Raw genomic sequence first — 22,434 nt, forward strand, 5'->3', positions numbered from 1 at the left:
CATCTGTAGCTCCTCCTAACCAAAATCTTCAGATTTTTACCGAACCATTACCTTCCCATACCTCTAATGTGATTGAGACTAATGATTCCTCTTTTTCATCTGATGGTCTTGTGTCTATAACTCCGAATGTGATTAACTTTGTAGAGCAGCAAGAAAACCCTAAAGAACCTTCCATCACATTTGATTCTAGTGAAACTATCAGGGCACCTGATGGTCCTTTATACATAGTTGCAAAAGTCAAGAATACACCTTGCCGTGGAGTGCTTATTGATCCTTCGTGCATGGTTAATGTTATTACTGAGGAATTTCTTTTTACTTTGCAATTGAATCAAGTGATCTATGACAAAACAGATGTGATTGTGAAATTATTTGATGCATTTTCTTCTCCTGCAATTGGTTCTATTACATTACCTATTGAGGTCCATAACAAATCCCTTGATGTGAACTTTGCTATTATTGCTTCATCCGAACAATTTCGTGTGAAGCTTGGCTATCCTTGGCTATCTTCCATGAAAGCTATTGCTTCTCCTATTCATAAATGTTTGAAATTTCCCCATAATGGTGAAGTTGTTACTGTCAATCATAGTCTCTTTAAACCAGCTAAAAGAACTTCTAGCGTTCCTATTGATTATTTTTGGCCTAAACAATTCCAATCTCTTCCTCCGCGAAGTGATCATCTTTTCAAATCTTATCAAAAGTGGAAAACAGATATGATCCTATCTCTAAGTGAATCTAGAACACCCAAACTTGATATTCCAATCGTTTTTGAGAAGGAAGTTCTTCCTTTGAAAGATAAAACTAATATCTTTCCTCAAGAAGATTCCCAACCCATCCCTATGGATGTGACTATGTCTATGCCTAATAAACCTTCTAAAAGTAGACCTATACCTCCTCGTCATGATGGACTTGGTCTTCTTCCTAAACCAAAAATTCCTCCTTTATATTGAGCAGTTCCTCCTCCTTCCTTTTATAGAGAGAAGAGACCTTCCTCTTCTCCTATTATCCAGCCTAAGAGACCACAACCTAAACACCCAAATGATAAGGATGAGAACATTCCTCCTCCTCAATCTTCTCCACTTCCTACTAAGACTAGATGAAATCATTTTGCACGTGAACGCCGACGAAAGCATCATCTTAGGGCTCAAGCAGCTGCTTCTCAAACTTTGCAATCTCCAAAAACACCTTCAACAAGCATTATTCCATTTTCTCCTCAGCCAGAAATTGAGCCAAAATCTCCTAAACATAAGATGCATGATGGTCTTGATCCTGTGCGAGTTAAAGATCCTATTTTTATAAATCTTGATGATGATATAGATGAAAATGTTATTCATGATGAACATGTTACTCCTCTTGCTTCTGATAGTGAATATGAACTTGTTGATACTGATAACCATTTATCTAATGAATTTTCTAAAGCACTTATCCTAGCTCCTAGACAAGAACAACGTGGCTCAGAACATGAACATAGCCCTTGTTTGGATCTTGTGATAGCTCCATTTGTTGTGTTGGATGTTCCTCCTCTAGCATGTTCCCTGCCTTCCCGAAACATTGATCAGCAAGATCGGGGGGTAGATGACGTGCTAGACTAGTTACATTAGCATAGCAGATTCTCTCCTCCTCTCTTTTGTTACTTCTCCTATATGTTATTCTCATTCTTTTATTTGTTGTCCTTAGTGTTGTCTACTTGAGGATGATGCAAAGCATTGAGATCTCTTTTGGTCTCTCTCATGTTGACTCAAAAGACACATGTGTTCCCTTCTTCTAGGTGACCTTCCTTGATTGGGGAATGAAGAACAATTATGCATACATACATATGATATATACATGAATTATCATATAGCATACTAACCCCGAGGAAAGCGAAGTCACCTCATGCTTTGTGTTTTGTGTCTATTATCCTTGGGTTTATCTCACACTTGGGGGCTAAATCTTTGTGATAACGTGCTCCTTTCCTTTCTCATTTCTTATGTGTATCACTACGTTAAAACAATCACCCCCGTTGAGGCGTGTGCGATCGCTTTAACGTAGGGGGCATACACCCCGTCTATTCCTTCAAGATACTTGAAAATTTCTTGGCGAACTTAGCTTTGCCTTGAAAATTTTTGGTATTTCTCTTGCATGACTCATAGTGAGGGAACCTTACTACTGACAGTGATGGTTCTCCCTCATGATCTTCCCTTTTACTTTGTCAATCGAAGTCGTAAGATCCTTAGTCCACTGGGGGCTTGGTGTGTCTTGCCTCCTTGACGCGGTGAAAGTCTTTCAATGTTGTTTCCTTGTACTTTACCAGAAGTATGAGCATACATACTCCCGCTAAAGTGGGGGCTAAATGTAGCGTCCTAAAATTGCGACACTTACAATTTCGACTGCATTTCGGTATTCACGATGGCGACGCAGCACAGAACTTGAATGGAGACCCCAAAACTTGTCCGCGACACCAAAAACTGTATTTTTCAAGCACCCTGGCCTGATCCTCCTTGCACCCTACTGTCTCGGGAGGTGGGACCAGAGCGCCCAGCACCCTAGTCCTTCAGGACTAGGGTGCCCAGTGCCCTGGTCCCCCAGGACCATGGCGCCCAGCGCCCTGGTCCCTGACCCTATTTTGGGCCCGGTCTCCTTTGGGACTTTGGGTCTTTTTGTTTGCAAATTGGAAAATAACATTTCCTGGTTGGCCTAAGGTCAGAAAAATCAGTCTATCAGCCCTAATTGGCAAGTATATAAACGACATTTTCTCTCTCATTTGGATATGATGGATGAGGGAAAAAGGCATGGAAACAATATTCGAGCATTCAAGCATTCAAACATTCCTTCAAGCAATTGATCATTTCAAGTCTCCATTCAAGGCTAAGTGTTGCATTCAAGACAAGGATTCAACCATTGAAGAGGAGATCACATACTACAACATACAACAATACAACAAACAACAACATCTATACCTTCGCACATAAGGATACAAACATCCTTACAACAAGGTATTAGTACTTGTTTTACATTACAATCATTTACATTTATAGCATTTCTCATTTCTTGGTTAATTCCAAAACTGGGGTTTGACCTAAGGGCAAACCCCTAATCCCTAACCCCCCAATCGTCTTCACTTTTCTGTGTGTAGGTTGCAGGTACGCGGCTGAAATTGAAGATCTGGGATCCTTGTGCAGAGACGAACAGATCCCCCTTCGTTTCGCGGATTTTTCGGAGGACCGTGTGCACTCCGGGCGCCATCGTCCTGTCAACTTTTGCTCAAATTTGTAGGACAGCGCCGTATCGACATTTTACTGCTAATTCCAGGTCCGCAGCTTCATCCTATATCCCTATCTCAGTTTATAAGCGAATCTTTCTCGCTTTTCATGCATTCCTAGCTTAATCATTCTATCTACATTCTTTACAAAAGAGGGTAGCCTTGCTGTCTTAACCCTTGAAACACATTTAGAATCCAATCTTGCATTGTGTGGGATTGGATCTTGTGGGTTTCAACCCCTCTTTTGAATGTAAAGTCTCCCTAAGTGAAAACCGTCAACCCTAGTAACCTCCCTTCTCTCTCCTTGGAGTTGGAAGAGGGGAGAGCAACTAGGGTTCGCTCGCGATTTTCCACTTTACACCTGGCGACTATGGATCATTTTACCTTGAATATGAATTAGATTCAGAAAGAGGTGGTTATATTTTGGTAACTCTTGAAGACCCTGCATTTGCAATCCTTACAAGGAATCAATGAACCTACCAACCTGCTCCTTTTGCAAACTCTACTGGAACTAATTTCAAGGGTAAGGGTCCCGCAAGTAATGATCCTTCCTTCCATGCAAAAACTCATGAAGTCAAGATTTTGCAAAGAAATACTGAAAGTAAAAACAATTCTTCTCATTCTCCCTCTTTTGACATAATTGAATTTTGCAAAACTTCAACTGTTCAAATTTCTACTGCTGAATACTTGAAACTAAACCCGAGGGAATTAGACAAGTTGGTCAAACATGTAAAAGGAGATCCTACCTCAAAGTCCTCAGTGCATGAGTGTGTGGTTGATAATGATTTGTCTGTTGCTAAAAAACCTGCATCTGCTCCTTGCCCTCTCACTGACTCGATTAATCCCTGTGCCTCTCACAATGTTGAAAATAAAATTGACACTGAAGCTCTAAAACCCAAACCTTTTTATATCTCTCTCCTCCTAAATGGCCAGAAGCTTACTAACTGTATTATAGATTCAGGGGTGTCAGATAACATAATGCCATCATCTGTTGCCAGAGCTTTGGGTTTAACACTTACCAAGACATTTGGGAGATGTTACTCGATGGATGGGAAGTAGGTCCCTTACATTGGGCAAGTAAAAGATGTTCAAGTAGTACTTGCAGCATGTCCTGATAAAAGGGTAAAGCTGACCATTTTGGTCGCAGACATTCTTGCAAGTTATGGGATGCTTTTAAGTAGGACTTTCTGTAGAGATTTGGGGGGTGAGATCAAGATGGACTGGTTAGAGGCTATCATTCCACTAGGAAAACAAAAGATCAAACTTGAGCCTGAACTGAAAAATAAATATACAGTTTTTCCTTTTGATAATCCCAAAGCCTGGATTATGTTCCAAGAATGTGAATTTGGAAACTATATCATTCTTGCACCTGGTAAAAACATGTTAGAAGAAGCAGTTGATGAACAAGATGAACTATGGCAAATGGTATTTGATGGGAGTTATGCCAACTCTGGTTCAGGAGTAGGGGTAGTTCTGCTTTCTCTTAATGGTAATGTTTTTCCTTTTTCTTTCAAATTAGATTTTAAGAATATGAATAATATTGCAGAGTATGAGGCATTAATTTTAGGGTTGAATGAAGCCAAATGTAAGGGCTTAAAATTGCTCAAGGTGAAAGGTGATGCTGAGCTGATTGTTAAACAAGTAAGAAATATTTATTCTGTTAAAAATGATAGAATGAAACATTATAGAAATAGAGTTTGGGATGAGATAGAGTTTTTTGATGCTTTCTCAATTGAAGCTATACTAAGAGAGCAGAACACTAGGGCAGATTCATTGGTTGTTTCAGCTTCTCTCTTGTTACCACACCCAAACTTTAAGAATGATTCCTATAGAATTGAAATGATTTGCAGACCTAGTATTCCCGACAATGTGAATCATTGGCAAGTATTTGATACAAATGCTCAGATTAAAGATTTTTTGGAGTGCACTCGTTCCTTTATCCAATCATATTTTGAGGGTTCTGAGGATAGTTGTTAAGAATTTTGTCCAGATCCTGGTATTGATTCTGATAAAAATTTCATTCAGCTCAAGGGTAACAAAATCTCAGAGGGTTTGGTGACTCTAGAGAGGTTTTTCACTCGTAATAATGCATTCACCAATAAGAAAATTATTGATGATGACAGTAAGGTGGGTTGCGAAAAGATCAATCTTGGTGATGAATCTAATCCTAAAATGGTAACAATTAGCAAATGTTGTTCTTCTAAGGAGAAGCGAATGCTCATTGAGTTATTAAAAGAACACATTGATGTGTTTGCTTGGTGTTATGATGATTTGAAGGAATTTAGGAATGGTCAGTTTAAACATCAAATTCTGTTGAAGCCTGGTGTTTCTCGTTTTAGACAAAAGCTGAGAAATTTCAATCCCATGATGGCAGAAGCAATTTTCAAAGAAGTGGACAAAATGCTAAAAGCTAGAATTATATACCCAATCCATCACTCCACATGGGTAGCCAATATAGTATCTGTAAGGAAGAAAAATGGGGAAATTTGGATTTATGTAGATTTTTGCAATCTGAACTAGGCAAGTCTTAAGGATAATTATGCTTTACCCAATATGGACCATATTTTGCAGACAATAGCTAGATCAGAAATGATGTCAATGTTAGATGGTTTTTTTGGCTACAATCAAATTAGTGTTGCAGGAAATGAACAGTATAAGACAACATTTATCACCCCTTGGGGAACGTTTGCATATAATCATATGCCTTTTGGTCTGATTAATGTCGGAGCAACTTTTCAAAGGGTCATGGATTCTTCTTTTAGGGATTTCCATGACAAGATTATTGTAGTTTACCTAGATGATTTGACCATGTTCTCTAAAGAAAGGAAGAATCATCTCAAAGATTTGAGGGCAGTTATACAACGTTGTTGAGAACATGGTATCTCCTTGAACCCAAAAAATTTAGTGTTCTATGTAATTGAAGGAAAACTATTGGGGCACATCATTTTGAAAGAAGGTGTTAAGATTGATCCAGAAAGAGTCAATGCAATCCAACACCTCAGCTTGCCTTCGAATCAGACTAGAGTAAGGTCATTTTTTGGTCAAGTAAATTTCTTGAGAAGGTTTGTACCCAAATTTGCAGAAACTACTAAGCATATCCTCGGCTTGTTGAGTGAGAGGTACCCTTTTAAATGGACTGATGAAGCCAAAGAATCTTTTGAAAAGATTAAGAGTTCAGTTTCTAGTGCACCAACCCTCATCAACCCAGATTTTAAAAAGGATTTTATCATATACTGCTATTCCTCATAACATACAATGTCAGGAATATTATTACAGGTAGATGAATCTGGGACTGAAGCACCCATAGCATTCATGAGTGTTCCTCTCAAGAAACATGAGCTTAATTATTTGCTCTCAGAAAAACAAGCCTTTGTCAGGTTAAAGTTGTCAAACAATTCAGATATTATATTCTACATTCCCACCCTGTGGTGTTTGTTTTGGATTTTGCAATAAAAAGTATTTTGACTCAGTAGGAAGTTGGGCTCAACAAAAGAGAGACATGGATAACCAAAATTCAGGAATATGATCCGGATATTCATCCTAAAAAGATAGTTAAAGGACAAGGTTTATGCAAATTGATAGCAGAGAATAAGGTGGAAAGAGATGAAGAGCTACCATTGACTCTGTTTGTTGGGTTGCAAGATACATGGTTTTCTGACGTAGCTTATTACTTGACCTATGGTAGTTGCTCGAGTCATTTGTCAACTAAAGAAAAAAGGAATCTCAAATTAAAAGCAGCTAAGTATGTTATCTAGCAAGATGTTTTGTATAAAAAAGGCTTGGACGGTACTTATTTGAGATGTGTAGATAAACCACAACAACAGAAACTTCTAGAAGTTTATCATGATGAAGCCTACGGTGGACATTTCTTATCCTCAGTAACCACTTTTAAGATTTTAAGAAATTGTTTTTATTGTCCTGGTATGTTCTGTGATGCACATACCTATGTTAAAGGATGTGAAAAATGTCAACTCTTTTCTGGAAAACCACAGTTGGCGGCTCTACCTTTAAAACCTGTGGTAGTGGATGAGCCTTTCAAACAATGGGGTATTGATTTTGTGGGTCTAATAAATCCTCATTATAGTGCTAGCCATATATATTTTCTGACAACAACAGTTTATTTTACTAAGTGGGTGGAGGCTATCCCCACTAAGAAGGCGAACTCAGAGGTATTATGTAATTTTCTCAAAGATTGCATTTTAGTTCATTTTGGGGTTCCTCAGAAGATTGTCACAGATAATGCATCATATTTCTCTTCTAAGGAATTGACCATGTTCTGTTATGAACATCAAATTACTCTTTCACTCTCCTCTGATTACTTTCTGCAAGGTAATGGGTTGGCAAAATAGAGCAACAAGAACCTGGTAGCAATCATGAAGAAGTTAGTTGATGATAATGCTCGGAACTGGCATAAAAAGTTATATGAAGCCTTATGGGTAGATAGAATTACCCCTAAAAGAGCAATTGGAATGGCACCTTATGAATTGGTGTATGGGATTGGTGCAAAGGTTTCTTTACCTCTGGAATTGGTGGCAACAAAGCTTCAAATTGTAATTGAGGACTCCTTTTTCCAAAATGCTCTAGAGAAGAGAGTAATGCATTTGACGAAGTTGGAAGAATAAAGGGAGATGTTAGTAGATAGAATTACTGAACATCAGAATAGGGTGAAGAAAATATTTGATATGAAGGCTTGACCAAGAGGGTTCCTCAAAGGGGATGAAGTACTGTTGTGGGACAAGAGAAGAGAACCAAAGGGTGCCCATGGAAAATTTGATTCATTGTGGAAAGGTCCATTTAAGATCCATGTAGTGGTTGGACCGAATGCATTCAGATTGTATTATCCTAATGGAACGGTTATGTCCTATACCTATAATGGGCGAGACTTGAAGCTCTATAAACTTTGAAAATAAAGAGTTCCTGTACATAGTAGATTAGTTGTTTGTTTTGTGTCTTTTGGGTGTGTGTCCTTTCATCTCCTTTCTATTTTGCTATGCAAAACCAAAGATTTAGATTTCTTTGCACTTTCACAAAATGCAATCCCCAGTCAGAGCCAATGTTACCTTGTCATTCGTCCCTCATAACAAGAATGAATCGCCTTACAAAAATTTTAGTTGAGTCCTTGTCTTGTTAAAAATTCATTGCTTCAATCCCTAATCTGCCTATAAATAATTTCTAAATCCTTGGCATTATGTTTCAATGGTCTGTTTGAACCTCATGAACCCCTTGAACCATCTTGAAAAGAGTTCATAGTGTTCATTTAGATACCACAGGTTCTAGGTTGTGTCTAAGACATTTTCAGGCTAACATTCACTTAAGTGTTTTGCAACAGCCCTATTTCACGGTCATGGATGATGTTTCATATACTCTTTCTCTAGATTGTGAACCATTTGAACCTAGTTCAAATAGTTCAGTGATGTTCAAACTATTTCATATAATCTTTTCTAAAGGAAAATCTCCTTGGTGCAGTGTATGCTTTGAACTACCTGAATCCTTATGAAGTCAGTTCAAATGGTTCATGAATGTTCAAATCAGGTGGGTCCAATAGAGTAAACGACGTGATGGTGCATTTATTGCTAAGTGTGATGAAGATCTGACCATATCTCGGGTGACGTCAACCTGTCGATTTTTGAAGGCAAGTAATCATTTTTGGGAATTGGCAATTATGTCGAGAGCACCATCATGCATTTAATACACATGCTAGATGTCAAATCCCAATGCTCAGCACATTTGAGTTGATGGCCAACATTAATGCACTAAATGAGCTTTGGCGCTTCATTCGCTATAAGGTATGAGGCGATTTATTTTTGAAACTTGTTCTTCATTGCTGCGAAGTGTCTGGTTGAAGGTTTTTCTACTAGGTAGTCGTTCGATTCGTTTCAGCTGTGAAGGTGAGTTTTGATTCTTGTCTTCTTCAGTGATTTTTAGCTGTTTTTCCCTCTCGTAATAAAATTGCTTGGAGAGAGAAGGGTTGTTGGTTATAAATTATGAAGTCCACTATGCATCTTTTTAGAAATATTTTCCGTCTTGCCTCCAAGGAACCCATTGTCAGTGATACAGACTTGAAAGGGGAGAATTTGGAAGCCTTGAAGGAAGGAATGTTTAAAGGTATTGAAGGTTCATTTGGTATAGAAATTCTAAGTAGTGGCTTGATAGAGGCAACAACTTTCCCACTTGCTATTCCTTGCCCAGAATTAGTTAGGGAGTGCATTGCACGTTATGACCCTATTTCTGAAAATATCAAAAGGGACAATGGTGAAACCCTCCTCGCGATTAATAGGGAAGTCATTTCTTTTGTTTTCAAGTTGCCATATTACAAGTTCTCAAATTTTTCCCCTGCACAATCAGTCACCGAGTTCAATGCAGCCAAGAGTGGACACCAGAATAATATAGTGAAACATTGATTGATAGTTCCTCAAAGAGGTGGCTCTAGGCTACCTAAATACCCCAACAAAAATCACATGCTTCCCCATATTCGTGATGTTATGTTCTTGTTACACCGAGTTAGAGGTTCCGATGAAGCCTACAACTTTGATGACTAGATTTACTATTATGTACAACTGGTTTTGGAGGGAAAGCAGTTCTTTGACTGGGCAGATCTTATTGCTGACTCTATGTGAGAATAGCTGAGCATGGCAAAGAAGTTCAAACAAAATTTCTTCATGTCTTCTTATTTGATATATTGTTTGGCATGTGTCAAAGAAATAATGGGAATTCCTAGACAACTTGCTGAAGGGGATATTTCTGTATATGACTTTTACCCCATGTTGCAAAGAGATAATGCATTGCAAGAATTTTAGGAGAGTGCATAATGCTTTCCTTGGGGACTTGTGCTATGAATTGAAGAACATGAAATAAAAAAGAATGTCTGAAGACACTCAGACCTTGGTAAAAAGATATGGTAGCTTCTTTGTTCAATTCCCTCATTTTTGTTATATAAGTGTAGGTGGTTTCGAAGAAGAACCTTTCACACTTCCTCATTTTTGTTCAGATTGCTTTGTCCTTGCTGAGATTTGTAGACAGTTGTCTATTTAATTAAGAAAGCTCAACCCAAAGATAAATGGGAAGATCATTTCCATGTTCAATTCAGGACTTTATCTTGTAGTTCAACGTCAGACGCATTGAGCATAGGGGTTGACTTGAAGAATTTAAATTTTAAAACTGTATCAAGGAAGGAATGGTTTTGATAATAAAGGTTTTTCATGAGGCCTTGGTTTGATGGTGCATCTTACTATCTCACACTTGGAATACTTTTGGGAAGATTGTTGTGATGAACTTGAAGTGTTTAGGAGAGACAATATGAGAATGGTTCTGGGACAGATAGTTTCACTGCAGGTGAAACTTAATATAAGTGGGATCAAAGAAGATAATCTAGAGCTTTTTGAACCTGGATATCTAGATCAAACTGAACCTAAAACATCCTCAAGTAATTGGGATGTGGAAGAAGAAGATGATATATATCTCACAACAAAAAGAGTCTTAGAGAGAACTGCAGTTTGGGTTAATAAGAAAAGAGCAATGAAATTAGGCAGGATCGGTCCTGCAAGAGTTAATGTAGTTTCTCTACGTTCTCCAAAAATCCTTTCTTACCCCACTTCTATGCCTATTCATGTAGGTAAAAATAAGAAGTCATCTCACACCAAGCATGAGCCTAATCCTTCTCCTTGATTCACAAGGTTACAGAGTGTTGCACAAAAGAAAATGGACCTGGCTAGAGACACAAACATGAAAGACAAGATCCTCGATGCTCAGATTTTTGAGGTTGAAGACCTTGATACTAATATTGTCAACATCGCGGATTCTCATGCAATCACTGTAGCCATCACACCACCACCTAAGGTAACAGGAGGAACAAATAGTTCAAGCACAACTCCCAAATGGTTAACTACTTCAGTAAGTACGAAACGAAGTTCGATCCTAGTGTCTATCCAAATTCAAGACATGGTGGTCAAATACATGGAAAAAGGTCCTAAACACAAGAAGTTGAAAACAACCACCAGGTTGGATGTTGATGAGAAGATCGAGAGATGGGTTGCTGAAATTGCTTCCTATAAACCAAAGGATGTAAGTAAAGAAATAAATGCAGAAGATTTTGAGGTTACCAAAGTAGATCTCAGAAACATGAGCAGGGACTTTGATAACCACCTTTTCAATGTGACGGCTAAGAAAATGCTCACTAGGTCAGAGAAAGACGGACAAGAGAAAAAGGAATTGAAATATCACATCAAGGTTTTAGCCCAATTCATTGATAGCCTAGGCTATTTTGGAGCACTCCCTATATCGCAAGCTTTAGAAAACTTCGATCCCACTTCACCGGAGAACAAGAAACTGATGAATCAAGTTCAACAAGCCAAGAGAATCGCAGAGGTCATAGAAAAATGGATTGAAGGGGTGATCAAGGATGGCAAAAAATATATTGCAGATTCTAGGAACCTATGCGATGAGATTCAAAACCTCATTACGGAGATCCAAAATTAGGTTGTGAAATGGGAAAAGGAGGAGCATAAGTGGGAAAATGTATTACCCATGTTCACCAAGATAGAAAAATATGGAGCCACTAAGTTTTAAACAAAGAACTCAATAAAATTGGTAACTGATGAGTGTCAGCTCTTTGTGTTGAAGAAAACCATAGCGTGATGGGTAATTACTTTCAAGGCTATAATCTCTGATGCTAAATCCTCTGTTTACGAGCTCCAGTATCTTCAATATAGCTTGGTCAATGATAACAAAGTGGTTAACCCAGATCATGATTGGCAACTAGGGCTTTGTGGGTTGAATACACAAGACATAGTAAAGGCATTTAAATTGCACATGGAAAAAGTTAGGGCCAAAGGAAACTTTACTTTTGAAGATATAACACAGATTTCCCAAATTGAATCCATGACGCTGATTGGCAATGATCAGTTACCCAAACATGTCAAGAAAATGGTAAAACATAGATGGGAAAAGGAAGCTGCAAAAGTGAAAATTAATGCTATGAAGAATCCGAGTCAGTCTATGATTTAGGAGCTTGCAATTGCCCATGATGCCTAGAAAAGTGGAAGGGGATATGACACTGAAAATGAAGCATAATTTGATGCTTATGCTTTGTTTTCATTTTCAAATACTTTTCAAAAATGTTACAATTACTTTGGGACATCTATCCCCTAAATACTCTATTAGTTTTATAACTATTTCAGAGGAGGTTGGGTTTTCAGGGAGACCTCCTTTGCTTTTCGAAAAACTACTATAAGTTAGATGAAAAAAGATTCTTTGTTCATGGACCTCCTTTTACCTTTATCAAAGAACTTGACTCTCTTTCCCATCAGTTCCTCTAGTCTGGTAATCTTGTTTCCTCCTAATGGAGTTTGGTTCACTAGAAATTTTTGTGTAGGTCAAGCCAGGAAGGTGGTCTTAGGCTCCGATCAACCAGGGTGGTTCCTCAAGATCTTGCTACTAAGTTGTATTGGAGGTAGTGTACCTGTCAAAATCAGGTGTGGGCCAAACTTCTCACTCATAAGTGCTTGCTGAGGGTTTGTGACTATGAGGTGCCTCAATGTAGGTTGTTGGGGAAGGGTTCTATGATGTGGGATACCCTTAAGAGAGGGTTTAAGCTCGTCAAAGATGGTCTTTTCTAGATTTGCAACAAGGGATCTTATGCTCTCTTTTGGCTTGATTCTTCGGGTGGCCATCCTCCAATCATACATGAGTTTCCTCATCTTCAACCTTTGTATAATATAATTATGGTTGGTGGATGAAATACAATAGAGCATTTTAAGACTATTAAGTTTAAGGGTCAGATTGAAATGACGTGTTGGAAGGACCCTGAGATGTGGCCTTTGGGTGGAAAAATGGAAGATCATCTAGAATTGGCTAAGATTCTAGTTGGCAGGCCTTGCAGCTCTCTTAAGGATGGGGGTGTTCTTGCTTGGGGCTCAAATCCTAAAGGTAAGTTTACATTTTCTTCAAGGCGTATTCAAAACTGGATAGGCAAGTGCATGGTTCAACTAGTGTTTCCTATTGGAAGCACGTCTAGAATGAATTTTTATGGTCTGTGCAATTTTTTTATTTGGTTGGTTGTTCAACATAAGTGTCTTACCTAGGAAAATTTGTGTAAGTGTGGTTTCCAGGGCCCTTCCATATATGTTTTATGTAATAGAAATGAGGAGTGTACCTCCCACATCTTTTTTCAATGTCAATATATCAAAGAGGTTTGGCATCAATGGTGGGCAACATGGAATCATGTCTGTGTCCATGCTATCTCTCTAGCTAAGTTATGGGAAAGGATGGGTAGACCATCTGTTTGGTCTTCTTTCCTCTAGGTTGCTTGGTATATTGGCTCCTCTCTCATCATCTACAACATCTGGTTAGAAAGGAATGGTTGCATTTTTCAGGGGACTGGCATTAGTAGAAGCTTCTTATGGAGAAAGTTTATTAGCAAGCTCCAGGAGACTATCTTCACTAAGTGTGATCTTTTAGTTACCATTGATCCTAATGACTTCAATGTTGTTAGGAACTTGATGTTGGTGGGAAATGGCTTAATTCACTCATCTTTTAAGAGATTGAGTTGTGCTAAACAAAGGATTCATAGGGAGGGTCATTGGCTCCCTCCTCCTGAAGATGTTTTGAAAGTTAACATTGACGGGTCCTCCAGGGGGAATCTTGGGCATGTGGGAGTTGGGGAATTGGGTGTGATGGTGATGGTAATATTGTGCTCTTTTTCTCCACCTATATGGGGCAGTATTCTAATAATCTTATGGAGGCCCTTGCTATCTTTTAGCTGATTGAAAGGGGATGCTCGTTGGGATGGTGATAAATTGTCTATGAGTCTGATTCCTAGATTGTGATTGACTTGCGGAATGATCAGTAGTTGGATGGAGTTAATTGGCAGTTAGTTGTAGTGGTTACACAGGTCTTCAATTTGTGTTCTTTGGTTGATCAATTTTTTTTTTATCACATTCCTCGTGAGTGGAACAAAGTGGTTGACTATCTAGCTAAATAAGCCTCTAAGGGCTTGGATGGATGGGATGTGGATAATCTATGGCTCCTTCCCCCTAAGTACTTAGAGTTGCTTGATAGGTTAGCTATTGAGGATTGGCTTGTTAGAGTATTGTTTTCCGGATCCTCTTTGGCCCTTTGTCTGATTGTTTGGTGGTTGGGCTTGGTGGGCCTTTGGTCGTCTTCTTTGTACTTTTTGAATAAATTTTTACCCCCCTTTTTTCATATATATATATATATATATATATATATATATATATATATATATATATATATATATATATATATATATATCTTCTATTAATTATTTGTTGGAAAGAACATTTCAAATATTTTTTTTCTTTTTTTAGTAAAGACTTATGTAACATCCAATAATATTATTTTAAGATCTTGTTTTATGCTTTAATTTGATTTAAAAAATAACATTATAAAAAACAATAAAGATAAAGAAAATTTAAAATAAAAATATCTTTTAAAAAATATTATAAATATTTAAATATATTTTGTTTTAAGAAATAAGATACAATGTAAATATTTTTATTTAAATAATAAATTTGTTTAAATAGAATTTAAAATGTTTAAGTGATTTAAGATTGAAAAATTTAATTGTAAATGATGATTAAAAAGAAAGGAGATGGGATATTGTTTAACTTTTTTTAGTTACATATATAATTTAAAAAATGTATATTTTATTATTACATATTATATAATAATCTAAATAAATTCAATTTAGTAATTATATATTATTTTGATATAATTTTAACTATTAAATTTAATTTAATTTAACATTATATATTTTATTCGTGATATATATATTCAATATCTTTATTATTTATTTGTGTTTTATATAAATATAATTTAAATTTATTATTATATATCATGCTTAATAATATACATTATTAAAAATATATATATATATATATTATAATGTTAATATATAATATTAATTAAATTATTAAATATACTATTTGTATAGTTAAGATCAACCCCTTGGACAGTAATATTATTAGTATTATCATCTAAGAATTAAATAATTAAATATAATGATATAATTTATAATAAAAAATTTACAATACATTCTAATTTTTTTTTTAAAATTGCAAGATCCTTAAAAAAAATTGTCAAAACAATTATTTCATTGTAGTGGATGCATCAAATTAATTTAAAAACAAAATTTACACATCCTTGTCTAAATAATAATTAGTGGATTCGTGAAATTTGTCTATAAGAACCGAATTGTTTTGACCAATCATTTAGACTATAGAAAAAAGCAACAACAAAATGGAAAAAATACTAGGTTGTAATTGGTCCAAACAATTTTTTTAATCACTAGTTAAAATTACAAATTGTGAAATGATTGCAATAGTACTCGAAGTACATAAATTGTTATATATTACCCCATTTATCAAATAAACGACAAATATTATTATTGTAATACTATAAAGACAAGTACAAGTACTATCTATATGGGACACTTGTTTATTTTAATTTGTGAGTAGATTAAAGAGATGTATAAGGTATTATGAAATATAAAGATATATATAATGAAGCATCTTGAGAGACATCAATAGTATATTGATGAGGGAGAGCATCTTGCTATTAAGAAGTTAGAGAATCCACTTTAAGTTTGGGACAAGAGCACTCGAATATCAATTGACTAGGTAATGTGTATTTTATTTGAATATTTAATTTTTGAATTAATTTATAAATTATTTTAATAGTTTGTAATTCTACATTTTATTTACTTTAAAATAAATAAATAGAAATCTTGTTTTTATTGACTAAAAAATATATTTTATCATTAAATAGGTGATATTTAGATGGCTATTTTTACATTCATATTATTATTTTTAATTTTGAATAAATAAATATAACAAGAAATGTAAGGTAGTAAATAATATATTAAATTACTATCTTCAACATGTCTTGAAGCTATTAGAAGTGTTTAATCAATATGAAGTGACACATTGTTATCGAGAAGCAAATGACTTTGTTGACATGTTGGTTAATTGAGCTATCAATGAAAACATTAGTTATGCCAAGTGGGATTGTCTTTCAGCTTGATGGAAGCGTGGTGGATTGATGTTTGTAAAGTCTCTAGTTTCATGCTATTTGAAATAGAATGACTTAAATCACACACACTAAGCTTACACTTCTAGGCTTAAAAGTGTTAAACACTCAGAGTTGACTAACATTTTCTACGTTTAATATGTTGCTTAAGGTGTGTGGTCACACTAAGAATACACTTCTAGGCTTAAAAGTGTTAAACACTTATAGTTGACTAACATTCTCTAGACTTAATATGTTGCTTAGTGTTTATAGTTTAAGACTGGCCATTAGAAAGCATCTAGTATTATTGGTTATTTTTGGTATCTAGAGACTATCTTATTGCAGAATTTCATATGTTTTGATTAATGTTTCACACATTCCTACCACCACTAGTATGTGATAAGGATCCCCCTCGCTTGTTTTTTCCTCTTACATTAACGACTATTTTGAATAGTGTGCAATAACAGGTGCTGAGATTTTGAGTCTATTGTTTACATTCACCCTTGTTTTTCTTAATGTCCATATTGGCAGTGAGTTGGTGCCCTTGCATGTTAATGGAATTGTCCTCATTTCTCCCCTCCATATCTCTTTGCAAAAAATGCTCTCATCGACTATTATGACACACAGTTTTAGGTTTCTTTCTCATACTTGACTTCAATATTCCATGTCAATTTGTCAATGAATTTTTTTTTCTTCTTCTTTGTCCAAATCGGTTGATTCATTATTCATGGGATCTCCCATCTAAGGCTTGAATCGGTTGATTCGTTATGTATGAAGTTTGAGCTTTGGGAAACTTGCTATTGTATATTGTCTCCAAATGGTTTTTATAGTTCTTAGGGTCCTTTGAGGGTTGAGTATCTCCCTTCTTTTTTCCTATATTTTCTAAATGTACTGATTCTTTTGAAATTACATGCCCTAGGCCTTTTATCAAATATATTATAGTAAAAAATGTTCGAGTAGATAAAAATGCATGTGAATTGTTTGATTAGATGCCTCAAATAATTATGGTCTTGTGTAATGCTATGATTGCAAGATATTGACAAAATAAATTTATTGAAAAAGATTTCAAAATTTGCGACCAAATGCAATTGGTAGGTGTGAAGCCTAAGTCTACAACCTTTGTTGGCATCCTCCTAACCTATGCTAAAATGGGATCTTTGGAGCATGGTATTGACATCCATCAAAGCATAAAGGATAGGGGAATTTTGTCAATGTTGTAACTCAACTACCCTAGCATATGTGTATGCAAAAAAATATTCATGATAGATGGTTATGATTAGTGTTTATGACCAAGTGAGAGGAAAGTTAATTTAATTGTAAAACCAATGGGAATTTATGAGAGGTGAAATCAATGGTTGATGTAATCTTGATTCAAGGAAAAGAGAGATTCCTGTGATATTCTTCAAATTATTTATCTCAATACAACATCTTTTTTAATCACAATTTAAGGAAATCACTTTTTATTCAAGAAAACAATCTCATATGTCCCAACATGAAAGAATTTTGACAGTCATAATAAGATTAATGAAGATCATATACAAATTAATGATCAAGAATCTAAAATAAAATTTATTTTGTATAAACAATTAATAGCATATTAGTAGATTAGCCATTTTACAATGATTGTATGGGATTGAATGAGTTGTAAGATGTTTAGACATGTCTTCTAATTACAAGGATAAAACTCATGGATAAAACATGGATTTCCCACACGTACCAGCTATTCATGTAACATAAAATTCATATATCAAAGCATAAGTAACAACAACAACATCGATACCAGAAGAATGATATCTTTATTGAATTCTCAAGAATGTGTTAGTACAATACCATCCATGTCGAGGTTCCATCTAAATCATATATAGACTCGATGGTTGGCTAAGTTACCAACTATCACTAACAACCAACTACCCCACAGGAACCTCTTAGCAACTCAAACATAAACATAAACATAACCATAAAAATAACCATAAACATAATCACCCAACCCAACTACAAACTAACATGTGTTATTGACCCCTAACATTAGCCCCCCCTAAAAAGTAGTCATCTTCCTGATGACTAAGACATTAGGATTTGTAATACAAAACAAAAGAGTAGGACTAAGAAGGGGGAGGAGGCGTCCCTGTAGTGGTAAAAGAAAAAGGTTGTTGCCTTGTGTGGAATCTAAGGATTTTCTTTCCCATCAACTGTCGTTCCTGTGCCTTCTTCACCATATGTGCAGCCTCCAACAATTTTTTGTCTTTTTGCTCCATCTGTAAGGTAAGCTCGGCCACTTTTGTTGCTAGTACTTGCAACTCCTTCATCTGCATGCTGCAATGAGCCTCATAAGTAGTCACCTTTGTTTCTATCTCATCCCTTAGGTTCTTCTCTACTGCGGCTAGATGTGCACGCTTCTCCCCTTCCTTCTCCAGTTTTAGCACATACAGTTGCTAAGCCTACTACTCCATCTAACTTTGTCACATCTGTAGGTACACATCCCAGAAGGATCCTTCCATACTGTGCAAGGTGGTGCCCAAGGTTCCCACTCCTTCCACCAGTCACATGCACATCCATTCCTTTACCATCTCTGGTGTACTACTATATGGCCACCCCCGCTGCTCGAAGTGGTGTGCAAACTCTTGTGCACATCCAAAAGTCATGAAGTAGTGTAATTTCTTAGCAGTGGCAGAGTTGTCGACATCCATCTACCCAGTCAATTGTGTTATTCCACATGTCACATCTAAAATCCCCTACAGCTCCCCAAGGAACTGCTGGAGCGATCTTGTTGGATCGCTAGGATCTAGTGGAGTGAGGTGAAGTCCTGCCAATAGTCCTTTTGACCTACTTTCCCCAACACTGACGATCTTTGGGCTCTACCCACCACTTCCTATTGCTCTATTCTTCTCCTCAATAGACATCCCCTCATCCTAATATGTGATAAGGTTAGTCTTGTCTTGTGTCTGATTCGGTCCAATGGCCATGGCGTGTGGTGAAGGCAAGGGGGGAGGGTGAGGTGTGAGTGCCAACTACCCCAGCCACACGTCCAATGATGCATCTATATCTTCATCCATCAGTGTCTCTAGTACTGCCAACTCCTCCAGATCATCTCACATCATCAGCACATCCCCTGACTCATCTTTCTCCACTGGTACCATACTAGTACCCATTATACTGGTACCTATTGTGCCAGTACCTGAACTTGCCATACTAGTACCAATTCCTTGTATGACTACCTCTTCTTCCCCCGGTACGACCATCTCCTGAGCTATTTTATTCAAACTATGTTGTATGACCTACTCTACCACTGTCTGGTCTGCCATACTGGTATGGTCCGTGATAGGTACAACTTGCGACTCAAGTACAGCTAAACTTATCTATGGCATTGACACCTGCCATTGTGTTAGTGGTTCTCCATCATTGATTTTTCAGAACAACACCCCTACTAGTCATATGTCTCCAACCGCATTGGCTATTGTAAGAGATTCTTGTGGTACCAAGTGTATTGAAGAGAATAATTTTAAGGGTGCAGATTTCACCTGCGTGCTCTTCCACTGTTCTTGTAGGCCTCCATGTTGCTCTTCCTCTTCCTATTGTTGTGATTCTGCTTCCCCTTCATCCTCTCCTTCTATGTGTGGTGCCATATAAAACCCCTCATCGCCACTTTTCTGCTCCTCAGTCTCTTCCTAAAAAATCTTTGGTACTATTATCATCTTCAACCTCCACAAACACATCCAACTTCCTCCTCCTCTTTGTTGGTTACACGGTGTCCCCAAGCATGTCTAGATGGGCATAATAGTACATGGTGGGCTTATTAGGTTCCACCCTTATGTGCGATTTGAAAGTCCCCCACATTTCTGGTGGTACTTGTAGGCGTACAACATCTAGAAATAGGCTGATGGCATGGTGGCACATGTAAAATGTCTTGTGTTCTAGTTTGAGGAAATCATGAATTCTTTCTGCCAAAAGTTGTCCCCAATTGTACACTTTGCCACACTTAATCTCATCCATTAACCCTATCATCCAGATGACTATGTCAAATGCACGGTTGACTCCTATGAGGTGACTTTTTACCAAGTCCATCAATATTATCCATTCTCTTGGTGCGATAAATGCATGTTTCAACCCCCTACTATTAGACCAGATGCATTTCCAATGCTCCTGTGTGAGGTCATCCCTACATACCAAATCCAACAACCACTTCTTTTTTTCCTTGGTGAGCTTCTTGGTTGGTTTGGTTGTCGATGCCCCCTTCTTAGGTATGCCAAATACCATCCTGAAATCTTCTAGTTTAAATGAAACTCATAACGTGCATCCCTAGAACTAAATGATGGAAGCCCTTTCCAGGCAGTGGTATCCGGATACCATAGTCTGTAGCACCAGCTCAAAATCCTTAATGTTGAATGTCGGCATTTGGATGACATGGTCTACCTGAGCTTTTCTAAGGGAGTCCTTTATCACATAGTTGGGGGAAGTTTCCTCCAACTAGGTATGACATTCACTTCCAGTCACACTCTCAAATGCTACATTCTCTGTCGTGACTCCTTTGGATCCTTCTGTACTTCTGGCCTGATTGGCCTTCTTGCTACCGCTGGTTGGATTTGTAGCTGTCATGGTTGCAATGCAACTGCTTTGGCCTATTTTCCTATCTTTGTCCCATCCTTGATTGTTATTATAATAGTCTGCAAGTTTGCTCCACCAATTTATACAGACCATTGTAGTAGTTGTTGCCTCTCCACCATACATATTGGTCTATACACTTCTCTCTCCTGACTATACAACCTTTTCAACTTTTGCAAACTCTGCAGATAATTCTGTACGGATGGCATAAATTTTCCAACAAATTCTTTCAATTTTTCTATGTGTTTGTTCCCTACGTGTATGGTATCGTATGGTCTTCTTCTTCTTGTTTGTACAATCCTCCCCTTCTCTGCATCAGTAGTCATACACTGATGTACGAGCTTCTTATGTCATCATACGGTTTGCAATGTACCCCATATAGACTACTCTGTTGTGATTGTCATACATTGTACTGTGAATTTCGTACATCATATGGATTGGTTCACTAAGATCGACACAAACCATACGAGTTAGGTCTGATCGTCGTACACCATACATTGCCTTGTGTTGTTGTCATCGTACATTGTACATCGTACGGGATGTTTCGTTGCACCTTGCTCGCCTCTGCCGCATCCATATGCATTATCTGTACACCATATGAATTAACCAATGGTTCCTTCCACACCTCCTCGTGCTCGTCCGTATGATTAGTTCGTATGTTGTACAAACTTAATTTCTCGTCTATGCCTGGCCATATAAATCAATATCATCTTCTTCTCAATTTTGGCCTATTTCCAAGTCTGCTTCAATTCCTTCTCTAAGATGTATACAAATGGGCTTCTTGGGGGTCTTTATAATCACTTGTTTTTGTCGGGGTTAGGGTTAGGTATAAATGCTTCATTAATTTTATATAAAATAAGTGCCTTTTTATTAAGTGCATTTTTTTTCTACTTACTTCCACCACTTTCGCTTTACATTTTAATTTTTTAATACTTGTTAACCCTAGCCTTTTTCTCCCTTCCATATACTTCCCTTTCCCAACTTTTAATACCCCCTTTCTTAACAATTGTTTTAATTCTTTTATTTGACAACACTTTTTAAATGTAATTCTTTGTACCTTTAGTTTACCAAGGTATCCCTGGGTAAGGTTGCATCGTTTAGATGACCCTTTGTGATCCACAGGGTAGCTTATTGCCTCTACCAATATTGTTGAATGATCTTTCCGCCCCCTCAGTTTCCTCCTTGTTGTTCAGGTACTATATTTCTTCCTTGCTCCTCCCTTTCCACTCGTCTTCACTTCCTTCCACCCTTTATTTGACCCTTTGTTAGCGTCCTCCTCTCCTCTGCTCCTCTTCATTCTCGAGGGGTCATTCTGGGCCCATAAGTGATTTAAAAAAATCATAACTTTTTTTCAAACTCCATGCCCAAGGTCAAACCCTCACAGCCTATGGGCCCCACCCAAACCCCACCAACTTCATAAAACTACCTCCTATTTTTGTTTCAACTCACAAAAACAAAGAGCAAGAAGCTGACAACTATGAATGTGAGAGTGAGAGTTGCAGGTGCCAGGTGAAAAAGTGAGAGTGCAGAGCAAGAGGGTTGAGGAGAAGTAAGAAGAGAAGTGATGCCAAGTT

The sequence above is a fragment of the Cryptomeria japonica genome, chromosome 8 (genome assembly GCF_030272615.1).
Source record: "Cryptomeria japonica chromosome 8, Sugi_1.0, whole genome shotgun sequence".
NCBI classification, from domain to species: Eukaryota; Viridiplantae; Streptophyta; class Pinopsida; order Cupressales; family Cupressaceae; genus Cryptomeria; species Cryptomeria japonica.